The 17,859-nt window shown below is 32.3% G+C and overlaps 1 protein-coding gene across 1 annotated transcript in view; it reads left to right on the top strand.

Moving 5' to 3' along the window:
* Positions 1–17,859, top strand: part of LOC113514039 (uncharacterized) — a 399,604-nt gene that overhangs the window by 326,336 nt on the left and 55,409 nt on the right. The gene's annotated exons all lie outside the window — the stretch shown is intronic.

A 17,859-nucleotide genomic window follows, 5' to 3' on the forward strand; every position in this document is an offset into this window, starting at 1 on the left:
ACATTTGGTAACTAACGCAATTCTAAGGTCTAGCTATAAAATATACTTTAAGAGAGTAGGAGGACAGATTAATAAAGTGTGTAATCGTAACAATGGAGGGAAGGGGGGATATCTTTCTAAAGCTTCGTTTTGTCACTTGTAGAGGGAAACTTCTGTTTCCCCTTACAAGAGTATGAGATACTATATGTATAAGATGTGTATACACATGTAACAATATAGATACTACACTTTAATGTTGGCATTAGTTATCTCTTTCTAAAGGAAAGAGAAATTTTGCGACTACCAACATTTAGAGATATTACTATTATTATCAGTACAGGTTCTATGGCCTTCCATATTAGACATCATTCTAATTCGCAGTCTGAACGTTCAATACTAAGCTTCGAGCAGCGGTCTATTAATTTGCCAGAAGGCGCCTCGTTTAGAGATGATACACATGTCGCAACGTGTGCTGAGACTGAATAATGATAGGGATTGATAATTAATATGAAAGGGAGGGGGAGAAGGGACTGTTAGTAATGGGAATTAGCATCCCCATTGCTATTAAAAAGCCCTATCGGGTCAACCTCCTCGCGGTTCCCCTTGGAAACTATCGTGATTAATTTATTGTTGAATTTGTCACGATTGGACGACTGACCTGCTTCATCTTCACCTATCATCCCTTACTGGTGCTCCGCCAGCGTATACCGATAGCGCAGGCGGGGTAACCATTCCAATATCACCCCTTAAAAAAAACTAATATGAAAGATCATAAATCAATCTTCAAATGTTGACATTCGCACGCATACTAATGGTAGGAGAATTAAACAAAATAATTATTTTTAATAAATCATTTTTTAAAAGAGATAATCTGTATCTAGACAGTATTTCAACTTACTACGTGTGGGACCTTATTACGACGTATTATGGCCAACGTTTTATATCCAGCAATCAGATCTAACGATTCAGCTTCTGTACGTGCTATATCCTATTCAGATTCTACATTTAAGCCTTGTAATGTCTATATTCATGGGTTCATCATTTCGTGTAACGTGTATGACGTATATATCTTTAGTGTACTTCGTATTTATCAATAATAAACAACGTTAGTCTCAATCAGACCATCTGATAAGCTAAGAGAATTATGGAAAAAGTTGAATTACCTATACGTATTAAGGTGTAGGTGAACAGTTTACTAAATATCATTTTATTGTGTAGTCAATTTTGTATTCAATAAGATATGTTTATTTATTTATTTAAGCTTTAATGTGCATATATATATTATAATATTATAATACATAAATAAATATATAATACATGGTAATTATCAAAAATTAGTAATGTCTTAGAACAGTATTTCAATAGAAATGTCTAGTATCTTTTTAAGGCGGTATTCTACTTAGTTTTACCAATCGAACTAAACACTTTACTCGAAGTAACATGGATTAAAAAAGTTAAAAAATTCTAAAACTTTACATATGAACTCAATAACTACAGTTAATAACAGAGGCTAAAATTCTTTTCTTGTTTTTCAACTCATGTTTCCTCGGGAGAAAATGTTCAGTGTCACTTGAAGAACTTTTTAAAGAATGTTATTTTCATTTTATCCTGTCTAATATCAAATTTCTATGACATTATCCTGTAAAGGATAAACTGATAGACATTTCCTTGTATGTATAAAAGAGGATGCTAATTGACTGCCCCATATACGAGTACATACGACCCATATATGCGTAGGCAAAACTACTAAATCTAGAATCTTGAAATTTTACAGATAGATTATATAAAGAATATAGCATAGTTGAATAATAAAAAAGGATTTTTAAAAAGTCAACCTCTAAATGTGTACAACTTTGTAAAATCCACGCGTACAAAGTCGCGACCAAAAGCTAGATAATTCATATTTTCATTGTGATTTTTAAAGAAAGTTATAAAACTGTATAAAGCGGTAGAGATTTTATTTTAAGGGCCTTCGTCTTACTTGAATATATCAGCCCTATCATACTCTAAACTGATTTCTATAATAAAGTTTTACCTACTTGTCACTCCATACATACGTTACGCCTCACAAAGATATTGACAAAAATGTCTCCTAAAATATTTAAATTTAATGTATTTACAGGGTACAAAGGAATAACACCTGAGTCCTCAGGAATAGCAACGCATGGGGGGTATCATGGGCGAAACAGTATACTCTGTTGTGTTGTTGTTGTGTGTAATATAGTTTTTAGGTAAAAAAAATGCTTTTGTCACAATTGAAATCGGTTTTTTTTTTATGGGACACAAGCTTTAATTATTTATAATTAATATTTTGATAATTTCAAAAATATCAAAATACTTTTAAAAATTGGTTTAAAAAAATTATACTCGTTTTACTTTACTTCCTTGTTAGTTACATTTTATTTTTCACGATTCAGAACGCTATTTTTAGCAAAACAAATTTTTGTTATTGTGTACCAATTATTAAATGTATAATCCTATTTAAGAGTTATTTCCTTTTGAGCCACGGATCTTAGAGATCCGTAACTCAAAAGGAAAGGAAAAACGGAATCCTTATAGGATCACTTTGTTGTCCGCTTATCAAGAACATTTTTATCAGGAACGTGTGAAGATATCGAGCTGCAATTAATATCCAATACTCAAATCTTCAATCCCTTAAAGCTATGGAAAAATCAAACTTCTACTAAGTCAATGCAGTCAAATGATGCAGCCATTTATAGTGTATATTTTGACATTTGCAAGGGATTTAAAACCTATAGAGTACTTCCCATTGCCTACAATCATGAAATTCAGCAAGAAGCAATGCCATGCAGCAGTTGAGTTAAAAATCCGAAAACCATACTTACGTAATTTGCACTTGCATCCCAAAAATATTTTTTTGCAAAATTGTAATTTATACGGAACCCTCAGTGCGCGAGACCGACTCGCACTTGACCGATTTTTTCTTTTTCTTCGCAGTAAAGTTTCCATTAGTAAAACAATGTTCTACTCCTGATAAATCTTCTATCGGTGAAACAGTCTTCTTCCGTGGTGGTCACTAGTTATAAATTCCATAATCCATTAATCGCATTAACTGCCGAGCCCACTTTGTGCATTAAAGGCTTAACTGGCGAGCCGTTTTGAATGAAAATTGACTGCGGAAGTTTTTGAAGCAGTTTTGTATACGTACCTACCTACCTTGTATTATTATAGTTTGTAAGGTATTCTCGTCTTCAAACGAAGAACGTTTAGTCCACTGACAAATCTATGTTTGTATAAGACATAGCATAGTATTTTTGAGGTTCTCAATGATGATTTTTTTGTGTTTGTTATCTCAAAATGACGGAGTCATTTATAATCAAATTAGAAAAATCCTTTTTTTTATCTTAAATACTACACTTTTGGACTAATTCAGTAGAATTTTTATCAAAATCGGCTCCATGGTTTAGTATTTAAATAAAAATAATTACTTTGCCATGAACGAAGACGGTTTGTTTTGAGACTTTATACAAAAGTCGATTGCTTGAATACCTCTGTCCCATTCGTATTTTAACTGTAAAACAGTTGTGTTTACGTAGCTGCGTTTCGGTTTGAAGGGTTAAATATGGCGTGAATTTACAGGGTACAGAAGAATAACATCTGAGTCCTCAGGAATAGCAACGCATGAGGGATATCATGGGCGAAAGAGTATATTCTGTTATGTCCATGGTACTGCTCATATCTATAGGCGACGGTTACATCTTTCCATCAGGTGGGCCGTCATCTTGTTTGCCATTATAAGTTGTATAAAAAAAGCATGATACCTTTGTATTACTTATATAAATATATGTAAATACACACTCAGTCAATGTATATACATGAGACATAAACTTGTTTATCTCTCTTGTAATAAAAACCAGTCCAAAAGAAAAAAAAAAAGAAAATAGAATCGTGTCAAAACACATCGATAAAACAACTAGTCGTCTTACCACGAAAAAGTTAAAATTGCCAAAAACATTGGGATTCTTTGTGTCAACAGTCCCAATACGTTCAGGTTCCGAAGTCACCTGGAGGAAAAAATAAAGCTGGCGTCCAAGAAGCTCGGAGTTCTAAATAAAGCGAAGCAATACTTTGCCCCAGGACAGAGACTAATTTTATATAAGTCATAAGTCTGACCCCATATGGAATATTGTTCTCACTTGTTAACGGGAGCTTCTGGATATCAGCTTAGTCCTCTTGATTTAGCCCAAATGAATGCTATGAGAAATGTCGACGATCTCGGGTTATTAGGCAGCATAGAGTCCCTAATTTAAGCCGAGACTTTACTTCTCTTTGCATCTTCTACCGCCTGTATAACGGATCGCGTTCTGAAGAACTGTTCGATATGATGCCTACAGCCAGTTTTCACCATCGCACCGCCTGCCATTAGCGTGGATTCTATCCTCACACCTTAGAACCAGAATGGTGATGCACAGTGCGGTTTCGGAGCTTCCTCCCGTGAATACTCAGGTCGTGGATCTTCCTGCCGAGGCTTTGTTCTTGGAGTCCATGGAGTTCTTCAAAAAGGACGTATTAAAGATTCTTGGGAGTCGACAACGCGCACGTATTACCTGGTGTTACAGACGTTCATAGGCTACAGTAACTCAGTTTACCATAAAATAAGCCGTAAGCTTGTTTGCCACCAAAGTAGTACAAAAATCTTACCTTATGAGGAAGGCCTATATCCAGCAGTGAGCAATTAACGGCTGATATATTAATTAAAAAAAAAAACTCTAATCCATCAAACTTAAATAATGTAGGCTAAATATGAATCTAAAAAAATAACACGGCAAAATTCTCAAGCGATACAGTCTATTTGAAATTCACTTACCTCAAAGGTGACTTCGCAAATGCCAGTTACAAGCGCGCCTCGCGTAAATGTACGTCGACATAGTAGAATATAGCGCCAAGTATGTATCATAATCAATATATCACACACTGAGATCGCATTACCGCGTACTCCAAAGAGGCGCCCCGAGTAGCTAGCTATCTCCTCAAATTATTGTTGCCATTTTTAGACAAGGAAGATGTCATTTTTATTTTTACTTTGCATAAAATAAAGTTGATATGATTAGCGTGAATCAGTGTTGCCAAATTACGTGATTTTTTGGGGATTTTACTTAAACACAAATTTTCTAAGATAAATGGCAAATTTGGAGATATTTTTGAAAAGAAAAGAAAACTCAATTGCTATAGAAAATTTTGGATAATTTATTTTAGCGTTTAGTTTTACACTTTTAAACTGTAGGTATGTACGTATTGTCCCGAGATGCTCCTTGCTTGGTAGTTCATAAAACAGATTTTAACTTGAAGACCAAACGATTGGTATAAATGTGTGGATATGTTATATTTATTATTTTTTATTATATTATTTTTCATATTATTAGCATCTAGCAATATGTGTATTGTCATGAATATCCTTTTTTATTATTAGGGAGGGCGAGGGATAGGTAGCAGCGTTTTTCTTAAAACATCTCCAAAGCCTAACTGCAGTTGCCAATCCGCCTACCAAGCATGTCAAGTCTCCCTCTGGTAACTACTGGCAAAACCCCCCAAGGGGAATGGTTATGTTCAGCAGTGGACATTTAAAGGCCGATATGATGATGATGATTATTATTATTATCCGAATCGGCATCGTTCTTTATCATTAAAATTACAGTTTGATATTACAATTATTTTTTTATTTCAAGAATTAGTACAAACTAAATTTATAATTGATTTATATATTATAACTGTTACTTTTTGTTACCGTGAGATATAAAAATCCAAAATCTATTGCTCGTTTACCATATATAAAAACACTGAGAGTTAAGACTTCAATTTGTGAAGCCGTCAAGATATCACGGACCACCTCAATTATAAGGACGAATAGAATGGAAAATAAATAACCTTTATTTTAATCGACTTGTTTATGAAAAGTTTTTTATTAATTATTTTGTATATAATCCTTCGCTGAGTTTGAAATTTTTCAACTAAATACAACTCATAAAAAACTCGTCAGTTTCTTTAATAAGTTAAATAAATAATAAAAAAATAATACAATTCTGTCTGTAGACTATGAAGTTAAATCAAACTTTAGTGTATTTATCTTGGCTGTCCCTGGATAGAATGTCGACTTCCGTAATTCTATAATAAATATCTTAAAAATAAAAAAAAAATAAAAAGTAAGAAACTACGTATTAAAAATCGATAACTAGGCAGTTTGAAGCATGCTCTTCGCCTGTCCGAATTCAATTTTTTTATCTATAATTATGTATAGGAAAAAAAAACAATAATATTTTTGAAAAAATATCTTTAATTATATAAAGAATAGTAATATATATTGTTTTGTATTTAGATTTTGTTCTTTTCTTTTATATAACTATATCTTTCTTTGAGGGAAAAATGTAGTTTTCCAATAAGTTGGTCACGTGGGTCGCCATCATAATCATTTTCTCGGTAGGACGGTCTCCCGTCGATGCCATTCCCTCATTGAATTAATGATTCTGGTCCTCTCCACCGGTCCCATACCTTGACCTGCGATATGACGCATATAGAGTATATTAATAAAAACATTTTATATAAATAAAATATACGAATATTAATAATTTAACAAGAAAAAATCAGAAACGTAAAATGTACGCTATTTTATTGAAACAACGCCATCTTGCGGAAGTCCATACGACTGATTATTTAATTAGAATTATTTTATTTCCGCTGCCATTAGTATGTATAGACAATATTTATCGACAACAAAATAAATAGACATTTATCGACAACGCTAGTGGCCTGTAAAATATTATGAATAAAGGAAATTATGATTATTTTTGCATTTTTTTTTAATATAATATATTTTAAGAGAACGTGTCTAATTAGAATTACGTGTACAGTACCTTAATATGACATACTATATAAGGAAAAAAAATTCATTACTTTACACACTTTACAAGTAAATACATTTTAAATATATTAAATATTTATTTTCAATTTTAAAAGAGTCTTTTAAAAAAACTGATGAATAATTTAAGATTGTGCTCAACAAAGAAAACCAACTAACTAAAATTATTTTTATTTAAAAAATCCAGTTAATTTGATTTAAGAACTAAACTACTGAATCGATTTTGACAAAATTTTTACGGGGCCAAGTTGAAAGTATATTCTTTCAGATAAAAAAAGAAGTTTCAAAATCAGTTTATAACTGACGGAATTATGAGGTAACATAAAAAATACCATCGAATTGTAAACATCCTCCTCTTTTTTGAGTCAGTAAAAAAATGTGCGCCCACTAATTGAAATCAAAATAGTAGCAAATTTACGAATATCTACAATTTTTCAACATAAATTTCTTAAAAATTTAGAACTGTTATATGCTTACACGCACACTGGAGTAATTGGTTTTTGCTCTCGCTTCTGTCATTGTATTTCGATTCTGTAAGTACGTGTGTGCATTTTACGTCTATTAACAGAATGATATCCTTGCGATTCCTTTTTCCCGCCATTGTCATGTCGCTGCGTACATCCGACATCTTGTCACTTGACGTCATCTGTCAGTCTGTCATTTCAGCTGTCATTGTAACCCTAAGTGTATGCCCGTACAGTCAACGTCAATTTCAATTAACACATTTAGATATTTAAAACTCGTATGCTTCGGAACATACATGTTATATTAATATTATAAATAGAAAAGACTTGGTTTTTTGTATATTTAATTGTAATGGATGAACTCAAAAACTACTCGACCAATCTTAAAAATACCTTTCACCAATGGAAAGCTACATTGTCAGCAAATAACATAGGCTATACCTTATTTTTAAAAATCTAGAGATCTGTACGCAAATGACAATAATGTACCCAAAGTTTTTTAAAAGATTGCCTATTAAATCTAATATAAATTATTATTTTATCTTTCTATTTATGAGGATCGCTAACTATACGTATTCTGGTTGATTAGCCGCCATCTTGTAATGACTTCCTATTTGCATTGTCATACCAAATCTATTAAAGGAATCTAACAATTTAATTATCATTTTATTTTCACAAATGGAACATCCTATGTTCATTCTAAACAATAAAGTATAGTTGATAAATAAACAATTTTATTATATTTTGGGTCTTCATCATATTAAGAAGAACTGTATCAGGTCTTGAAGAGGAAACATTTTGTGTCGGTAATGTGTATAAAATGTGCCTGATGTTTCAGATAGCCATCGGTTGGGCTCTTAGGTGTTGTGCCAAGGCAAACAGATGTGCTTGTATCGCCGTGTTTCAGTTTGAAGCAAATTTCATAGCCATATTCTTTGATATGGCTCTAAGTTTACTATATTATACTATACAATTTACTATATTATACAATTAGTGTATGTTTAATTTATTTGCATTCTATTTACCTTGTATACCTTTTTCCCTGTATCTTTCCTGCACTAGATTACCCGCTAATTATACTCTCTAACTACTGGAAGAGATCTCTTTTAGAGATTAACCCACCCTTGCTAATATATACATACAGATACGGATTGTTCTTTTATATGAGAATAATTCTTTTTTTTTCTAGTATTTAGCACCATAAAGATTTTTTCAAGAAAATAAATTTGACACTTTTAAGTGATAAATACTTACACTAGTTTGAAGGAATAGAATGCATATCATTAATAAACATACTGTAAATTTTTAAATTCAAAGATAAACATTCAAACTTACTGTACACTCCAGAATACCAAAGACAGGGATTCAAAGAGATGCTAATTCCACGCAGTAATCACCATATTTTAAATTTTATACCATCCTGCTACTTCTACAAATTTCATGCAAAGCTTATTTATATGGTCGAGTTTATAATTAACGAAGTTTTTTTTTTCTGAACTGCATGAAAGCAAAGACATGTTTAATACAAGGATATAATAATTAGACACACACACATACACTGTTGCTGAACTAAGACCGTTGTAGTTCTTTGTTGTTTTTTTTGTTTCTATGACGTTGTTCTACGTAACTTCAACAATGAAGTTACTTACTTTTTTTTTCTTTTTAACCAACTTCATAACTTCGTTAGTTGTAAACCGATTTGGAAGATTCTTTATTTTATCTGAAATTTACGGATTTCCGTAAGTTTCAGATAACAACAACAGACAGACTAATATCTCATAGAAATTTTATCAAAATTAATTCAATTGTTTAGTATTTAAATCTTTTGTTTCTTTCTTTTACAACAATTTAATTCATAATATTATTTCAAAAAGCAAAATATATTTTTTTTTTTATTATTTTATGCCATACAGCAGTCGTAAGCTTGGTTACAGTAATATTGTTTCTAAGTATGCGTAACTGACGGTCTTTTCCCCCGATTATTTATTTTAGCGCTCCGATATTTCGACCCTGTTGCAATAGGTCACGACGTTACTGATGAAATGCGGGCACGATTTAAGGGTAAACGTGTCTATTTACTCTCTTTCAATGTTTATTTTTGTCAAGAGCACTACCGGAACTCACTCGAAATTCATCTCGGCAACAATAGAAACTTACAACATTTTTTTTTCTTCCAGAGGTCATCATCGTCATCATATCAGCCTTTAACTGTCCACTGCTGAACATAAGCCTTCTTCTTGGGGGGTTTGCCAGTAGTTGCCACACTTGGCAGGTGGCGGGCAACCGCAGTCAAGCTTTACAGATGTTTTAAGACGGACGCTGCTTCCCATCCCTCGCCCTCCCTTAGTTGTCTCTTACGACATATTATATAGGAATAATTCCTCAGAGTACAATCCGTTGTACAAGCGGTAGAACACGACCAATATAGTTAATTTTAAATTTTCACGTTGTTTACACATATTTTGAATACACTATCAGGACTTAAGGGGATGAAACAGTTTTTGCAGGTAAATAGTACCTACATACCTTTTTCTTTGTTGCCGATGTTTCGACGTAGATTGTATCACGTCGTGGTCACGACAGGACTGAAATGTCTGGTGTACACACCAGACATTTCAGTCGGGTAGATCTAGATAATAATAGTAACAGTGTAAGGGTACTCGGGTACCTTCGAGGTAGCATGGACTACCAAACGAAGACGTTGCTCACTTTAGTCCAATCGTGACCATAACGTAATGTCGAAACGTCATGATATCCTTCATGTGTTGCTATTCCTAAGGACTAAAATGTTACGCCTTTGTATCCTATAATTTCGTTGCCATATCCCACCCTTCAAACTGAACAGCGATGTAAACGCAACTGCCTCACGGCTGAAATACGAATGGAACAGAGATACTTAAGAAAACGACTTTTGTACAAAGTGCCCCTCTTGGTGTTTTTTCTTTTAAATCGACTTCAAAAAAGAGATTCTCAACTTGTTTTTTTTTTATGTTTGTTACTTCATAACTACATTAGTTCTAAACCGACTTGGAAAATTCTTTTTTTATGTAAAAAGATATACTTACAGTTTAGTTCCATAGAAACTTTATCAACATCAATAGAATAATTTAGTTTTCAATTTAAAATTACTGGTTTTGTCACAATTGAAGTATTTTTCCCTGTAGAACACACTCTATAATTATTTGTCGTAATGCATAACTATAAAATATATTTACTTACTTTCAATATTTTTATAAATATCGCGAAATTATATTAATAAGTATAAATTTGTTATAAAAAAAAATATAATAGCAGCATCTCTCTTAATACATTACCAAAAACCTAACTGTGGTTGCCAACTTGCCTGCTAAGCGTGGCAACTACTAGCAACACTCCCAGTAGGGGGAAATCTATGTTCAGTGGATATATAATGACTGACATAACGATAATGATATAATATAATCTATTATCAATAATATTAATACAAAATGAATTAAGGAAAATTGTAAGTCGCAATTATTTCGAACTAGAATTGTCAGAAACTGAATCATTTATCTCTTAATGTATGATGAATCTAGTTTTACAATTCTACTTTGCATTTCATCTATGCACGCAATCTATTTTGGTTCGAAAATAATTTTTATTTGTCGATGTAGACTGTACTTTGAGTACATAGAAAGCGAACCAATCCCACTCTACAATTCAAATATTTGAAGCAACCAAGTTGCACTGCAATTTGCCTCGAGTACTTACTTTCGACATAAAATGCATCTGCTTCGCAGTAAGCAAATACTATTAGTAATATAAAAAAATAACTATTTACGTATACGACTAAACACGACTTTTTAAAATTAAAAAAATATGTAATAAATTTCCATAAAAAAATCTTTTATTGGAGCAAATTTAGCATGAAATCGATATGAAAATAAACCCTATTCATTAAAAAAAAAATTGAATTGAAATTTGTACATAATTAGAAAAGATACACATAACATACTTTAAAAAATAAGTTTTAGATTCTTTTCTTCTTTTGTTTATTGCAGCGATGTCGATAATTCTTTTCCTTCTTTTGCAAGCCCTTTAAAAAGGCTACTCCAATCTTAACAAAATTATTAGGAAATCATCGCGTTAGTCATCATTTCATCATTTTAGCCATTAACTATCTACAGCTAAATATAACGGGAACTTTGGTAGTAGTTGCCACGTTTGGCAGGCAGGTTGGTAACCGCACTTAGACTTTTAGGGATATTTTAAAAGTGACGCTGCTGCCCATACATAGCCTACGCTTAGTCGGCTCTTACGATACCCACAGGAAAGGAAGGGGTGGTCTATTCTATGCAAAGCAAAGCAAACGTAAAGTTTCATAATGCTATATATAAATTACGTACGGGATTAACGCATAATATCGACACAGTAATTAAGAACAAATGCGGGAGTTAGCCGCGTATACACAGAACAAATACTATATTGAAAATCGACTCATAATTGTTGAAGATATCGAATAACATACACACATAAAAATAGCATCGTAATAATAACTATCACTGTATTAACTCGAATAAAATACACTTTTCTCAGATAAAATAAATATATAATCGTCATCATATCAGCCGTTAATCAGTTACCAGTAGTTACCACGCCTGGCACGCAGTTTGGCAATCGTCGTTAAGATTTGGTGATATTTTAAGTCCTGTCCAGCCCTCGACTATTAAGTTTTCTTAGTCGCCTCTTAAGACACTTACGGAAAAGGAAAGGTTGATCCAATCTAGGCCGGGACCACACAGCGTAAATATATAATAATTACAGCAAAATACCTATTCAATTACTCGAACGTCCAATCACTAGAAATTACAACATCGAAATTCGAACTCGAATAAATCGATACATGTAAATCGAGAGCAGCCCAAACGTAAACTCCCGCCGTGCAGTACATAACCCACGCACCGCATTTACGCTTAATATCGATACAGTGCAAACATCGTGCATCGAACATTACCTTTGGCTATTCGACCAGAATATTCGTAGTCAACAGTCAAATAGGAGCCAGTAGTGGCAAATATTTGAGTGATTGCTTACACACAGTGTACGAATGGCCAGCAGTGAGAATTCGGGGTTAATATTTCGCGAACTGTCAATATTATGGTTGTGTGGATTGACGGCGGTCGTGTTTATTCGGTTTGACTTTCTGATCGTTACTTATTGAGGGTTTCGTTTAGAATAGATTATAGGATGAAATCTTATCTGTACATAAAACTAGGAATTTATTATATATGCTGCACAATATATATTTTTTCATGTTTGTTCCCCAATAACTCTGTCATTTTTTTTTTATACAACTTAGAATGGCAAACAAGCTGACAGCACCTGATGGAAAGTGGTAACCGTCGCCTGTAGACATGAGCAGTACCATGGACATAACAAAGTATACTGTTTTGCCCATGATACCCCCCATACGTAGCTATTCCTGAGGACTCAGGTGTTATTCCTCTGTACCCAGTAAATTCACGCCATATCCCACTCTTCAAACTGAAACACAGCCATGCAAACACAACTGCTTCACGGTTGAAACAAGAATGGGACACAGGTACCCAAGCAATCGACTTTTGCACAAAGTCTCCCTCTGTCATTTTTAAACGATACAGATTTGGAAAATTATTTATTACTTAGTCTCATAGATTTTTTATCAAAATTGGTTTAATAGATTAGACTTAAGATCAAAGTAACTGGATTTGTCATAATCGAAGTCAGTTTTTCTATAGGACATCTTTTATGAGGGCTGTTAATAAAACCAATGGATGCTAAAATAATAACTTTTAGAATTTTTTCTATCTATCTGTTTGTATTTTTATTCACGCAAAAATTACTGCACCAAATTAGATACAGTTTTCACAATTGTGTTTCTGCAAGTTGGATTTAAAATCTGTTTTATCTTGATACACCATCTCGAAGTGATTTCTTTTATTTATGCCTCTACTTTTGAAATTCACGTGTACGAAGTAACAAACGAAAAGCTGGCTCAAAACGAACGAAAAGTTCAAAATTAAATTGAAAGAATTGTTGAAAATTTCTAAGATTTATATAAATTGTCGTTTATTTTTGAAAATTGATATTCGACTGTTGAAAATTTTTATTTCAATTTTTAGATAAAAATTTTAATTTTCTAAATATTTATGGAAAATAAAACCGTTTTAATTTCAGTCCAGTGCCAGTTCATTTAAATATATGGAAGTGAAATTGCTTTTCTAAATTTTCGATAGCAAATTCGATATCTGATCCAAATCGCTGATTGTTAACAATTTCGTTAATTAATCTTTTAGTAGAAATATATTAATCTTTGCAATACGGCTACCGGTTCGTAGTTTAAAGATTCGGTCACCATAAAACGTTAATTAATATTATTGAATTAAAATAACGAACTCACCAGAGGAAGACTTTGTACAAAAACGTTTGCTTGAGCACCTCTGTCCCATTCGTGTTTCTACCGTGAACCAGTTGTGTTTGCATGGCTGTGTTTCGATTTGAAGGGTGGGATAAGGCAGTGAATTTACACGGTACAGAGGAATAACACCTGAGTCCTCAGGAATGGCAACGCATGGGAGGTAGTATGGGCGTAACAGTATACTCTGTTATGTCCATGGTACTGCTCATGTCTATAGGCGACGGTTAACACTTTCCATTAGGTGGGTCGTCAGCTTGTTTGTCATTCTAAGTTGTATAAAAAAATAATAAAAAAAATATTCATTTTCAAGTTTGTAATATGAAGACTGGCATTTATTACGATTATAATTAAAAATTATTATAAGTATTTTAGAAATTATGAGGATATAGATAAACATACATATAAACACATACAAAACATCCAATTACCCTTTTTGCTAATTATGATTTAAAAAATCCCGTTATTTCGTTTTAAAAACTACTACCATATCAATGAGAGCGACAAAGATTGTATGAGACAAATCTGAAGGCATAATCTTTCAGATAAAAATAATTTTCCTAATTGGTATCTAACTAATGCAGTTATAAGGTAACAAACATAAAAAAGCTATCAAGTTGAGTACCTCTTTTGTTAAAGTCGGTTAAATAAAAAGTGTCTATCAAAAAATAACAATATAGTAGTAAGAACTTCAGTTTATAATCGCGAGCGACTTTAAATAGATATGTTTTTTCCATACTGGACCTAAGTTCGATAAGTCACATTTCAAGAACGACTTTGACAAGACTTTGTCTCGAGTAAGAAACAGCTTGCGATGAAATAATAACCATGAGTCAGGTACTTACCAGTTGTCACTCATTTGTTACAAGAAAGTCTTTTTACAAACTCAGTTCATAATCAAATCATAACTTTCTAAAGAAAATAAACTCCAAAGAAAACTCTTGTATACATGGATCTTAGTAAAATATGGGCACAAAGAAAACATAATTAGGTATTCCACTTTTTTATTCATTCTAGTAAATCGTTTTTGTAATTTAAAAAAAAGACTATAATTTACAGTTTGCGATGATATTGACAATAGACGGTAGTTATTATGTTCATTCACATACAAATATATATATACACACAAACAGATAGATAGATAAAGTTTTTACCCAATGGTTAGCTGGTAGAGAATGCCATATGGCATTAAGCTCGCCATTTGTACAAAATTTTATTGTGCAATAAAGAATAAATAAATAAATAAATAAAGACAATAAAAAGAAATAAAACAATACGTGCACAATAAAGAGCAAAATGCATAGAAAAAATTGATAATTTTTCCCTTCATGCGTGTGCCATAGTAACACAAAATATATATAGGTATATTGCTATAAAAGAAATAGCAACAATTTCAATATTGAAAAAAGTATTTTTAACAAATAAAACTCACAAACAACACAATGTTTTGTAAACAAATTTTATTTAAAATAATTGAATTTAGAATGCGATATTGTCTGTCAACAAGGTTTTGTTTCGTAATAAGCAGGATTTTTGTTGCTAAAAAATAAACTTGTAGTGTATCGTTGTTTATGTCAAGCTGTAAATATACTATAGGACACGCAAATATTTCAAAATTCCTTATTCTTAGAGGACACGTCCGTCAGCCGCGATGGATGGATGCAATTGAAGAGTGTGCACAGTATTTAACTATCTCTCTCTCTTTCCTTAATTAATGTATATGAGTATGTGCAAAATATCCAGTACGCCAGATCGTCATCGGACGTCCAATCACTATCCCAGGTCATGTTCGCGACTGACGACCACTAATATGCCCAATTTAACGTAACCCCCTTATTCATAAAACCTAAAACGTTCTAAAAGTCTATTTTAACTATTGCACTCTTGGACACTTGGAAATTTTTTGTCACTTTTAAATTCTCAATTTAAAAGAAAATGACAAAAAAATTTTACAGCTACGAGAGGATTGACATTTTTAGTAATAAAGGAGTAAATGTATCGTCCAGATCGCATCTATCAGCCGTGACTGACAGATGTGTCCTATAGTATGTTTGCAGCTTTACTTCAATAATTCGCAATCAATTGGTAAGAATTAACAAATTTAATTCTGAATTAGCAAAAATAAATACAAATAAATTGAAATCACGGAAATTTGTTAAAAATAATACCGATTTCTCGGTATAAACGGAATTTGTGAAATAAATGATCGAGTTATAACTAGTTTATTATGCAAACACTAATAAACGTAGTTTTACCGTTTTCGTGCGCTTGCTCACACAGGCATACCGACGCTGAGAAACTAAAGATTTTATAAGTTTAAAGTAACAAGCTATTCTTGAGCGAAGTTAACAAGTTTCAAATATGGAGCCACTATCTAATTAAATTGTTCAACATCACTTCGCAATAGTTGGAGCTTACAATGTCGGTTCTCGCGTGGTTTGCTTGTTGATGCTTGATTTAAGTGGAATTATTGGCTCGTGTAAGTCCTGAGGGGTTGGTGTTCGTTTTTTTAGAAAATCTCTTATTGAAATTGCACTGTTCGTGATCCTTTCCAGTTCAGAATTTCTAATCTTTTAAAGTTCATGTTCAATTGAGCTAATATTTTGCACACGAAACTTAGAGATGAGAATTATAAATTCGTATATTTGTTATTTATATATATATATTTCTTTATTTCTACATATATGTAATGTACATGTAATTTTAGTATGTTTGTATATCAATAATTACTAGTACTGCATTCGAGAGATCTGACACTTTCCTATAGTACCAGAGGGAGAGTTTGTACAAAAGTCGATTGCTTGGGTACCTCTGTCCCATTCGTGTTTCAACCATGAAGCAGTTGTGTTTGCATGGCTGTGTTTCGGTTTGAAGGGTGGGATATGGCGTGAATTTACTGGGTACAGAGGAATAACATCCGACTCCTTAGGAATGGCAACGCATGGGGGGTATCATGGGTGAAACAGTATACTTTGTTATATCCATGGTACTGCTCATGTCTATAGGCGACGGTTACCACTTTCCATCAGGTGAGCCGTCAGCTTGTTTGCCATTCTAAGTTGTATTTAAAAAAAAAGTTGACTGGGAGAGAATGATTTTAGCATCAAGTCTGTTATGTACACATATATGAGTAAATTAAATAAATTAATTTGTGATCAATTAATTTTACAATTTAAAACTTATTCTATTCAATAATTGTCTTTATGCAAATGAAGCAACTAGAAAGTGATCTTAAGAATATCTGCATTACAAAATTATGAAGAATTTTTTAGTCATTCTGGCTATGTTATGACTGACTTGATATTAAACCATACCATAATTCAGAATATTCTTAAAGTCGATTGTAAATAAATTGCCTACTAGATTTAATAAACTTAAATGTACCAAACTATCCGTGAACAGGATTCGTGTACAATGAAAATCAACAAAGCCACGCTACTTTAGACAAAGTGGGAAAATGTGTAATGAATTAAGTAAAATTTACGATAAAAAGTTAGGGAAACAATAATTAGATATTCATCACGAGGTATTATCGCGTTTTCTTTTTTCTAACATGAAAAATTCTTAGAAGGCGGCAGCGTTTTTTGAGTCGAACAGAGCAGAGTTGGGAACTATTTAGATATCGATATCGATTTTTTGTTTATACGTTTTATGATTGTTTAATAATTAAAATAAATATATTTAAGATTAAAATGAAAAGTAATTGTTTATCATGATATGGACATGTGATGCATAGGAAAGAAGATAATGTGGTAAGAAAGATATGACGTATTAATGTGGATGGTTATAACTGCAGAGAAAGATCCAAAAGGAAATAGACTGTGTAAAAGATGACATCGTCAAAAAGATAGAAAAGAATTAGAATCAATAACACACTTTTGTAAATTTATTATTTATACTAGCGTCTCGACCCGGTATCTCACAGGTTTTTTTTAAAATAAAATACAACCCGTGTTGCTGATAAAGCTGCTTTCTATAAGTGATAGAATTTGCATAAGGCTTAATTGTTTTTTAAGTTCATCCATTACAAACTAAAATAAAATATTTATAATACTAATTTATATTATGGGCTACCCATTCCTGTTCCGTTGATTTAAGTTGCCTCTTAACTAATTAAGGTAGCTAAT

The sequence above is a fragment of the Galleria mellonella genome, unplaced genomic scaffold, assembly GCF_026898425.1.
Source record: "Galleria mellonella isolate WM207_F2 unplaced genomic scaffold, CSIRO_AGI_GalMel_v1 utg117, whole genome shotgun sequence".
Lineage (NCBI taxonomy): Eukaryota > Metazoa > Arthropoda > Insecta > Lepidoptera > Pyralidae > Galleria > Galleria mellonella.